We start from the raw sequence: 7,512 nt of genomic DNA, 5'->3' as shown, positions 1-7,512 counted from the left end.
TTTTCCCAAACCGGAGAAACACGAGCTGTAGTGTTCATGAAGCTGGCGGAACGTGACGAGGGCGGATTTTGATGTGGCTGCTCCTGCAGTGATGTGGGAGCGCTGGGTGTGTCGGGTGGCATGAGAATAATCCCTAGCATCTTATAGAATGCCTGAGCGGGCATAAGCTGATTGCTGTCTGGCTCATAGTAATCCTCCCGGGACCGGCTAGGGCGTTCTCTGCGAGACCGAGGCGTCCGCGGAGAGGAAGCAGACGAGTGGGCCGAAGGGTAGGCTGCCAGCGAGGAACGGCAGCACGGAGGCCCTCCAAGCACTAGTCGGGTCCCGTCAAAACGGGAGCTGCGCTTCCGCGGTGAGTCTGCTGGGTCCATAGTGGCTGGATCCTTCTGTCACGGGCTGCGATGGCAGACCGTGGAGTGACAGTGAAAGCAGGGCCCAAACGCGAGACTCTAAGTGAAGGACAGTGGATTTATTTACAGGAGGTGAAAAACACACAACTATATACAAAATCCCAGCACTGTGGTCCCGTGGTGATTCTCCCTGAATCCCACACAGTGCAGATGTCCGTGAGAAGTGAAAGGTGGCGACTCCAAAAAACTCCAATTCCCACACCGTGACTTTAGAGGCGTACTCCGCTCCCGATTCCTGGTAACACAAAAGGCAGAGGGTTAGCAGGGGATCTGTTTCCTCGGAGGTTACGTAAAAGCTCACGGCAGTACTGACGAGTTCTGACTCAAGGATCCAGCGTCGGCCTCAGCTCAGCTGCAGTCCTAAATGCCGTTCCTAGACGAGCGTAATCTGCTGCAGCTGGCAGAGGATGACGAGCGGCAGGTGCGGCTGTCTCTTGAGTAGACCACTTCCGGGTTCGCAGTCTCCTCAGCGAACCCACACCTCCGGAAGCTCACACAGACACATGGAGAGACGGAGAGCAAACCAATACAACACACGGAAAACATAAACATAAACATACACTGAAAATGCCTGAGCCCTGGGTCCCTAGACCCAGGCCATGACAGATGTTTCCTGTCAACCCGCTTCTCCAGACAATGATTTTGCAGTGAGCGAGCACTTCTGCAAGCCCACAATTACAAGACAACGTGATATGTCACGACCTTACGTGGCACTCTGTGTCACCTCTCACCTACTAACGCTCACAGTCAAACAGAGGCCACTGCCAACCTTTTACTAAAACTATAGATGTAATGTAAATTGAATAAATGTTTTAACCAACTGATACTACTTAAAACTCAATACAAGAATATGAACATATAAAAGATAATAAAAATGACCTGATATAAGTGTTTTGTTCCTTCTATGTTCTAGTTTCCATCAACATGTATCACCTGGACAGTCACGCCAGTGAAGCTTAAGACCCTTAACGAACCGAACATCAACTCAAAATAAGCACAGATATGCAATATGTATAAAATAGTTATAACTGCATCTGGAATACAAAGTTAATATGATAACCAGTGTTGGGGAGTAACGGAATACATGTACCGCCGTTACGTATTTAGAATACAAAATATGAGTAACTGTATTCCGTTACAGTTACCGTTTAAAAAGGTGGTATTCAGAATACAGTTACTTTGTTGAAATAAATGGATTACACTGCGGTACTTTCCTGTTTCATATTGTCGCGGGTCAGGACTGTTTGGATTTTGTTTGACAGCTACGTTCTGTAGTTCCAGGCGGCAGCGTTACAGTTGCCATGGTTACAGCTCGCTCTCTCTCTCTTTCTGCGACTGTGTGTTTCCTGGGTGAGAGAGCGCCTTTTCGTTGTTGTTGTTGTGCTAAGCTAACAGGCAGAATGCTACAAGCATAGCTCTAAAGAATGTAGCATCATGGGCAGTGTAGTCCGTGTTGCAGGGAGAATGGACTGCCATACACGTTATGGGTCTGTGAGCGCGAGGAGGGAGAAAAAGGCGAGTGGAAAGGTACGAGCTGTCGTCGAGGAAAAACGGGAGCTGGAAGCATGTAAATATAATAATAACCACTTCAGCCAAGAAGAGTGCCTGACGAGCCCAGTTGTAAGTAAGCTATTAAGACTCGACTGTACACCGTGTTCGTGTTTTCCTCCGAAAACAATAAGTTCCGTTGGAGCAGCCTTTCAACGCCTCTCTCTGTCTCTCGCAAGAAAAATTGACCCACACAACAAAGTAAAGCTATTTTTCGGCTATGAGCCGACAGGGACCCCGCCGTATTAGCCAGAGGTCCCTTTACTACAGTTCGGAGTCGCGGACCTTCAGTAATAGTAATAAATCACACAGCAATAGTACATTCACGTTGTTGTAAAAAGCATGATAATATATTAAGTAATCCAAAGTATTCAGAATACGTTACTGTCATTGAGTAACGTAACGGAATACGTTACAGAATACATTTTGGGGCATGTATTCTGTATTCTGTAATGGAATACATTTTAAAAGTAACCTTCCCAACACTGATGATAACAGTATGCATAAACATCTTAAGGCCATCTTAAAGCTATCTGTTACATTGTTAAAGCAATGATCATACTGCAGATTATATTATGCTGGTAAAATACTTTTGTTCATCCCCACAATACACATGTATAGATTCACCCACCAATATTTGGTTCAACCACATGCTATAATTGATTTCAAGGTCCTGTTTAGTCCTTCTTTTACTCAGTTTTTGGACTTTCCTATATTTCTGAGTATTGGTCAAACCAACAAGTGCCGTCAAGCATATCCTTTTCACAATAGCAAAGAGAAACTACTAGTTAATGCCGATCAAGATCACCAATAAAAATGAATTGTCCTTGGCCTTCTCAAGTTAAAAGACATTGGAGAACCTTTAGTAGGCTACCACGTATTAAAGCAATGTATGAATTCAAACTTATGCATCCAATTCTTGTTTGTTTTGTTTTAGTCATTTAACACGTATGCTGGACTGGACCATGGAAAGAGAAGAGTTCAAAGAAATCAGAAGTCTCATTCATCTTATTGCCAATCATCTCACTCTTGGTTTCAGTGATCGTCACTGTATTTTGATGGGGTTAAAAAAGGAAGCTCTCAAACGAATGCTTGCATTTGCAATTGAAGTTGTTTTTTTTCTGCTGAACAAAAAAACTCGCTTCTTCATTAATCAGTAGCATATATTGTGACCTAGTTATATGACTGTTGACTACAATGGGGTCTAAGCTGATGCTTGTGTTTCTCAATAACTAATCTGATTAATGAAAAACACCTTTCTTCTCAGCTTTGCTGAGTGTGTTTGCTACTAGTATGCATTCAGCAGCTGGACATCATCCCGGGGAAAGCATTAGGAACCCAGTGTCATCTTGGCTCTTAATCTCAGCACAAAGGTAATGGATGCCCATATTCAACTGTTACTTTATAATCCCTGCTTTAAAAACCTTTGAAATGTGACCTGCATCCCAAGTTTTTTTCCTCAGTTGCCTCCAGCCACCACCTCATGTGGGCTTTCATTTTTTCTTTGACATATCCCTTTAGACTTGTTTTTCTCTTTCTCTGACAGGGTTAATGAGGTGGCAACATGGAGGCCATCCGATGCTCTACTTTTCCTTATTTATACTACATCTTAATGTACTCCGTGTGCCTGGGTATTATTTAACACTGTGCCCTTGGGTTGCTGCTGATTTTTTATTCAATTCAGTTAGGTGGCAGGAGGTCAGGGACAGTGCTGAACCTCTGAGTCACACAGTGAACACAGAGGAGCACTCCGCCTCCATCTTACTCCATTTTCTGTCCCTCTACATTCAGATTGTGACTGATAAGGTGTGATTAATGAGAGCAGGATCCTCTCAAAGTGTTAGAACATCTCTGACTGATTTATTCTTTTGTGTTTTTTCATCCAGCTACCTTTGTATATATGGATGTGTGAGTGTATATACTTGTTAGAGGGAGAGAACAGGGATCACTTGACCATCCCTTCCTTCCTTCCCCATCTCCAGCTGCCTCCCTCTTCCCGCTCCACTACAATCACCCACACATACAGGGCCTTGGGGTAAAGGTGTGTCACCAGGGTGCAGGGGAGGCATCCCCCCCCCTTTTCTGGCTGCCTCTGCCTCAATTTTATCCCACAACTTAGACATTCACATTACTCACAGTCTCATAACACATACATATAGGCCAAGGTCCTATATGTATGTCTCCAAAAGACCATCAGGGTGTACACCTCACCCCTGGCGTTGTTGCCCACCTCTCAATTTTAAATACACGTAGACATTGAGGGCTAGCAGGAGGGGCTATGCGCTTACCTGCTGCTCTCTGGCAGGTAGCTCCAAGCCCTCCTGGGTTTTAAATGCACCTTAGAACACACATGCATCAACACTACATATGAGCGGGTGGAGGGAGGTTTGGAGTCTTCACACACCCCCGTTCTCTGCAGCCTGCTGGAGCGGGGGGGGCTAGGAGGAGGAGTTGGCCGTCCGATTGGGGTCTGGAACGTGGGGCCTTCCTGCTGCTGCTGAGTCGGGGCAGGGTGCAGTTCCCCCCTCCAGGGGCAAGGGTACCTAGACCCGGTTCGTAGAGTACGCTTGGGGAGTGTGATCGTGTGTACAGCGTCTCTTTATGTCTGTCTCCACGTTGGTTGAGTGTGGAGTAAGTGCATATGAGAGCGTGAGGGTGGGAATGGATGTTTGTGTCTGTGTGTGCCTGTATGTCTGTGTCTATATGTCAGGTTGGGTATCAGACGCCACCTCTCTGGGGACATCTCAGGCCCTCGAAGATATGCAGGCCTATCTCCCCCCACCACCACTTCCCCTGCCGGTGGCGGACGCCCTCAGACATCGGTGTGTTGGTGGTTCTTTGTGTCCGGGGATGGGCGTCCAGGTACACACCAGCTCACTCCTTGGCGGCCGCTTATCAGGGCCTCTCGGCCTGGGGCTCCAGCCACTCCGGAGGTGGGGTGCCCCCGGCCCCTCAGCCTGGGGCTCGGTCACTCAGGCGCAGCTGGCTGCCGGCGGAGCTCACGGGCACGTCACTGCAACTCCCCCTGGCTTCTGCTCTGCGGCTGCTGAGTGAGCCCTCATCTGGGACTCTCCTCAGCTCTTTCTGGGACAGTGGCGCGGCTGCCCCTCTGTTGGTCTTCCTTGGTCTCTTGTGTTCTGGGGGCCTCTGGATGTCTGGAGTTTTGATCTCCTCCATACCTGCTTCATGCCCTGGAGGACGGGGCTGTGGCCCCCCCACACCCTCTAGCAGATCATTACATGAAGGAACCTTTTAAAAACAAGCGCGCTCACGGTCACAGGTGTACACACGGGTGCTCACACACACAAACTACACCCTTTTTGGCTCCTATCTCAAAGCACACTGTGCGCTGTCGATCTTACGTGCTGCACAATTGTCACGGTTCTGGGTCGGTTCAACCCAGTAGTTTGAGTTCTGATGTTTTGGTTTGTTTTTGAATGATTGTTGTGTTTTCGGGTGCTATTATTATTATTGTTATTAGAATTCTATGTTTCTGTTTATTCATGTTTAAGGATTTGTTCTTCGGTTGTGTCTCACATTTAGTTTAGTTCAGGTTCCATGTGTTATATTCTGTCTGTCTCTCAGTGTCGAGTCTGCGTCTTTGTGTAGTGTGTTCAGGTTTCCTGTTTTATTGTGAAGGTCTGCGTCTCATGCGAGTGTGTTCAGTTTTACCTCCCTTGTCTCGTCTCGTTAATTACTCCCAGCTGTGTCCACCACCTCTGTGTAATCTCCCTGTGTTTCTCTGTGTTTATTTAAGTCTCGTCTTCTGTCATTGTACTTGCTGGTCCGTTTGTGTATCTACCATGTTCCTTTCGTGTGTTCTCCCTGCTGTCACCATCATATACCATCGTCTATCTTCCTTCATGTTCAGGTTCGTGTTTTGGTTCATGTTCAAGTAGTTAGTTGTTCCCAGTGTAATTTAGTTCTTTCTCCGTTTGCCGTTTGTCCATTTTTATTTTTGGTGTTCAATAAACCACCTTCACAACTGCCTGCGATTGGATCCTCCTTTATTATATCCACACGGCTCATCTCACTCGCCGTGTCAACAATAATGTTTAATATTTAGTATTTACTGTTATATTCCCATAGATCATGCCTATTCAACTACGAAGTTAGTTGGGCCAGATTTTCAAACCGAGGAATTTATCTGGGCCAGATATTTTTTTTGAAGCCAGTAAGCAGCAGATCATGATCAATTTCAAACCCACACACCTGTACTGAAAAACAAGTATTTTTTTTTTTTATTCCTTTTCCCCTATAAATCTGGTGGTGACCTCTCACAAATGCACACCAAAAGGTCCATTTAAAAAAAAGGGAGCTATAACTAAACTATTTTTTGCACATTTGAAATAATAATAATAATAACAAAAAACATTTTGATAATTCCCTTTCAAATTAAAATAAATATTTCGCTGACCACTCACTTTTCCTGCCATGGATGGAGCCCCATCGGTCACAAGTATACAGACACGCTTCATATCCAGACCATTTTCCTCAAAAAGAGCTTAAATCTTCTCAAACATCATTTCGCCAGCTGTGTGTTCCTCTAACGGTAGTAAACCGAGCAATTTCCCATCCAAAAAACGGACATATACGCACAACTGTGCATTATCAGTTCTGTCTGTGATCTCCTGCTATAGACATTACATCAGTTTTCTTCAGGTCATCTAACAGCATTTCAAACTCGTCTGACGCCAGAACTTCAACTCTACGAATATTTGAACTGTCCTACAGGGGTACGTTTTTAATAGCAGATGTCACACTCACTTTTCACTGCATCCACCACGGCCAGCATGCAGTATTTGCGAACGTTGTTCCTCTCACACGCTCCTGCACACCAAATCTGGAACTACTGTCCATCATGTGTCGTCCTTTTTATCTACCTCGGGAATTTACATCGGTCATTGTAAGTGCCGTTTATATTCCACCACAAGCGGACACGGTCACCGCCTTATGCGAGCTGCATGAGGCACTCACACAGCACCAGACACAACACCGGGACGCTGCGCTTATTGTGACGGGGGACTTTAATAGCGCCAACCTCAAACGCGCAGCGCCGAACTTTTATCAACACATCACCTGCCCCACCAGGGGTGAAAGGACACTGGACCACTGCTACACTACGGTCAAGGACGGCTACAAGGCACAATCCCGCCCCCGTTTGGCAAATCTGATCACGCCGCCATCTTCCTCATGCCAAAATACAAACAAAGGCTGAAACAGGAAGTTCCAGTTCAGAGGAAGGTCGCGCGCTGGACGGATCAATCGGTGGCCGCGTTACAGGACGCACTCGATGACGCAGACTGGGGCATGTTCAGAAACAGCTCCGACGATGACGTCAACGTGTTTATGGAAGCGGTTGTGGGATTCATCGGGAAACTAGCGGATGATACCGTGGAGACAAAGACTATCACAACGTTTCCCAACCAGAAGCCGTGGGTGGATAAAACCATCAGCGACGCTCTGAGATCCCGCACCGCTGCCTACAACACGGGACTCATGACGGGGGACATGGACCCGTACAAAGCCGCGTCATATAACGTGCGGAGGGCGG

At 46.6% G+C, this 7,512-nt stretch overlaps 1 long non-coding RNA gene across 1 annotated transcript; it reads right to left on the bottom strand.

The window, feature by feature from the left end:
* Positions 1 to 448: 448 nt before the first annotated feature.
* On the bottom strand, positions 449 to 848 carry LOC145430828 (uncharacterized). The gene is made up of 2 exons (XR_013911150.1): positions 724 to 848; positions 449 to 645 (listed from the first exon to the last, which is right to left on the bottom strand). It is a non-coding gene; the product is annotated as an uncharacterized LOC145430828 (long non-coding RNA).
* Positions 849 to 7,512: the final 6,664 nt, after the last annotated feature.

The sequence above is a fragment of the Astatotilapia calliptera genome, chromosome 9 (genome assembly GCF_964374335.1).
Source record: "Astatotilapia calliptera chromosome 9, fAstCal68.1, whole genome shotgun sequence".
Classification (NCBI taxonomy): Eukaryota; Metazoa; Chordata; class Actinopteri; order Cichliformes; family Cichlidae; genus Astatotilapia; species Astatotilapia calliptera.
Note: the sequence above shows the minus strand (reverse complement) of the source record. Positions and strands in the feature narration are given on the sequence as shown.